The 3911-nt window shown below is 35.8% G+C and overlaps 1 pseudogene; it reads left to right on the plus strand.

Moving 5' to 3' along the window:
- Positions 1-406: 406 nt before the first annotated feature.
- LOC112812890 (translationally-controlled tumor protein-like) lies at positions 407-918 on the plus strand (annotated as a pseudogene).
- The last annotated feature ends 2993 nt before the right edge of the window (positions 919-3911 follow it).

Consider the following 3911-nt stretch of genomic DNA (forward strand, 5'->3'; position numbering starts at 1 on the left):
AGACCTAAATCTGTCCTAATACAGGTATTATCATCATCATCCATTATCACTGTACCGGTCATTACCATTTCCTTGGTATCCATCACTGTACTTAGTATATTTCATGTTATAAATTTTGCTCTATTTATATTTTACAACATACTGAGTGTAAATTAAACTAAATATAGTTTGGCAAAAACTAAGTATTTTTAAAATATGTTATCACCTTTAACTCTAAATTATGGAACAGTGAAATTCCATATTATAGACCATTCAAGAGGTGGGAGTTAATCAAATATATCTGGTTGTAGCATTTTTCCACCCACTCCTCCCTACCCTGGAGTGCTGCTCTGGCTGCACCACGTTTGCTCAGAGCTCCCGGCTCCTGCTAAGCTAGCACCACCATCCTTCCTCTCCAGCCACCATCATGATCAACTCCCAGGACCTCATCTGCTAGGATGAGATGTTGTCCACCATCTACAAGATCTGGGAGATGGCACAGGGGCTGTGCCTGGAGGTGGAGGGAAGGATGGTCAGGAGGACGGAGGGTAACACTGATGACTCGCTCACTGGGGGAAATGCCTCCACCTCCGAGGGTGGAGGTACAGAAAGCACAGTCATGCCTGGTGTTGATACTGTCCTGAACCATCACTGGCAGAAACCAGCTGCACCGAAGAAGCCTACAAGAAGTACGTCAGAGATGACATGAAATCGATCAAAGGCAAACTTGAAGAACAGAGGCTAGAAAGAGTAAAACCTTTTATGACAGAGGCTGCAGAACAAATCAAGCACATCCTCGCTAAGTGCAAAAACTACCCGTTCTCTGTTGATGAAAACATGAACCGAGATGGCATGGTTGCTCTGCTGGACTATTCTGGGGGTGGTGTGACCCCATATAGGATTTCCTTTAAGGATGGTGTAGAAATGGAAACATGTTAATGAACTTGGCTATGACTTTGGATGTATCACCTGTTGCCATAAGAAGCTGCAGCTCTTCAGCCACACGACACCAGGACCTAGACGAATGGGACTGATGCCACCTTGAGCTCTTCATTTATTTCGACCTTGACCTATTTGGAGTGGAGCCATCGTTTTTAAGAAACAAACAAACAAACAAACAAACAAACAAACATGTCCTGTAGGTTGTCTAAAATAAGAATGCATTTAAACTAAAAAAACACACACAAATATATCAGGTTGTAAAATAATCTCTAAAAAGTCTATAAAAATGTACATATGGCAAAAACTCAAATTCTCAAATGGAGTAAACTTACTTGAATTATTGATTTTACATAAGCTTAAAAATCTATTCCTAAGATACAAAATACCCTTACTTCATTTTTAAAGCAGCTATTGAAAACTTATACTGAGTAACGAATTGTGTTTGGTGTTGAATTATACAGTGATAATTACAGTAAAGGCACAAACAAGTAAACCAACTTTACACCATTCTGATAAGACAGTCAAGTCTGAAACCACGGGGTAAGAAGAAACAAGATGCAAATAAGATTATGTTAGATTTTTAATTTTACCTAATATTATCATATGTTAGCATTATACTACCTATGGCAGTATATTATCTGCATCAAAGAACACCATATACTTCAGGAGACAATTCCCAAATCTCAGTAACTTACCCAGTCAATGTTTATTTCTCATTCATGTAAAGTCCAATGTAGACGTTCCTGGTCAGGATGTTCTCCTTCAATTGGTGACTCAGGAATCCAGTTTCTAATCATCTACTGGCTGTGTGTCTGGATGGCTGATAAAGAAAAAGAGCATGCAGAATGGTAAGGAAAAATTAAGAGTCCAGGCCTAGAAATGTAGCCCAATATAATGCCCAGAAGGAGTCAAATGGCTCCACCCATATGCAATGATGTTTAAATAACAATATTCATTAATATACAATGAATATATGGCAAAATGAGATTTTTACATTATTACTAAATATTTAAACTTTGAAAAATGAGACTAAGAGTCCTCCCAAAATATAGAACAGGTGCTAACATCCTAAAAAGTATGGGAAAACGTTAAGTGGAATGCAGAATAAATCCAGAATTTTCAATATCCATATAAAAGGACTTTCAAAAAGACATCATAGAAATAATTGAGAGAGAAAATATAATGCTTAGGAATTTCTCCAAGATGAAAATATTCACACTATTCTAGATTGAAATGGCCAAAAACTACAATGCAAACCAAGATTAAAAACACCCATTCCTAGGCACATAAAGAGTGTAATTTCAGACCAAAGATAGAGCGAAAAGCCAGATCGCTTATAATAATTTTAAAAATTGGCATTAGGCTTCTAGGCAAAACATTACAAATAAAAAGTCTGTGAAGAGAGCTTAAAATTGGAAGAGATAAAAAGAGACAAACTTTGAATATACAACTGTACATCTCATTAAAGAAAGAGAGAAACATTTTCATACCAGAACTCAAACACATGTGAACACTTTCTGAAAGAGCTAATAAAAGATTTGTTCCAACAGTAACAACAAAAAAACTAGAACTAATTAAGAGGATGCAAGAAGCAATGGTAAACAAAGCAAAACAAAATTCAGGAAACTCACTGTGAAATTTAAGTATTTTAAAATATCAAGCTTATAAAAATCTATAACCAAAATACTGAGGAGTAGCAGCATTAGAGTTTGAAAAGACAAGAGGAAAGAGTGGACAGTAATGAAACCATGTTGACTGTTTTGTCTTTTTTCTGGAGAGTTATACTTACACATTTATTAGAAAATTATAAGAATTTAGGGGCACCTGTTTGGCTCTGTTGGTTAAGCAACTGCCTTCCACTCAAGTCATGATCCTGGAGTCCCGGGATCAAGTCCCACATCTGGCTCCCTGCTCAGCGGGGAGTCTGCTTCTCCCTCTGACCCGCTCCCCTCTTGTTGCTCTCTCTCTCTCACTCTCTCTCTCAAATAAATATTTAAAAAAAGAAAAAAGAAAATTATAAGAATTTAAATATTTGAAAATTTAAGAGAAATCTGCAGAATAAAAATTAGAATATTAGAAAATTAGAATAGAATGGAAAATTAGCCATTTGAAAACAGAAGATAAAAAGAAACAAATTCAATAAATCCAACAAAAAGCCAAAAAGGGAGGGAGGAGGGACTATAGAAAGCACACTGCTCTAGAGAAAAAAATAACAGAAGTTGGCAAGATTAAATTAAAGGCATAGGTGATATGAAAGGTTCAAAATCTCCCTGTAAATCCTTGTAATGGATTTAAATCAAACATGGGAAAACAACTTCGGTAGGCTGAATATAAGGGAAGAGGAAGACACACACAAAAACAATTAAAAATTAAAAATTAATAATGTAGATATATTATTAGGCAAAACAAATCATCAGTATGATAGGGAATGTCATGGCACACTGACAAAAGGAGTGCTATCTAGAAGACAAGACAGGAATTTTATTCACTAAACAAAATGATTTCTAAATGTGTAAAGCATCAAATCATAAAATTGCATGGACAACTTAGTAAATTCACAATAATTGTGGGAGACATTAAAACGACTCTATCAGAACTCATAAGGTCAGGGGCACAAAAAAACAAGAAAGCTTGAAAACTTGAATCAAAACATTAACAAGCTTGACTATGCACATAGTTACAGAACGACAACCAAATCACACATATTCTTCTCAAATGTATATATTTATAAAAATATACTAAGTGCTCAACTACAGAACAACTCAGCAGACCAGAAAAAGAAGTATCACACAATAGAAATCAACAATCAAAATGGTAGCCAAAAACAATGCACCTAGAGATGTGATAACATCCTTCTAAATGACTTGTAAGAATCCAAAATGGAAATTGAAAGTGATTTAGAACTAAATTGTGGGAAACAGAACACCACAACAACCACTGGTGCGTGTTCGCTCAGACTCCGAGATCTCTGAGAAAACTTGAGCTTGCAG

This window comes from Callorhinus ursinus, unplaced genomic scaffold (genome assembly GCF_003265705.2).
Source record: "Callorhinus ursinus isolate GAN/ISIS: 27379988/994484 unplaced genomic scaffold, GSC_fseal_2.0 scaffold16, whole genome shotgun sequence".
Classification (NCBI taxonomy): domain Eukaryota; kingdom Metazoa; phylum Chordata; class Mammalia; order Carnivora; family Otariidae; genus Callorhinus; species Callorhinus ursinus.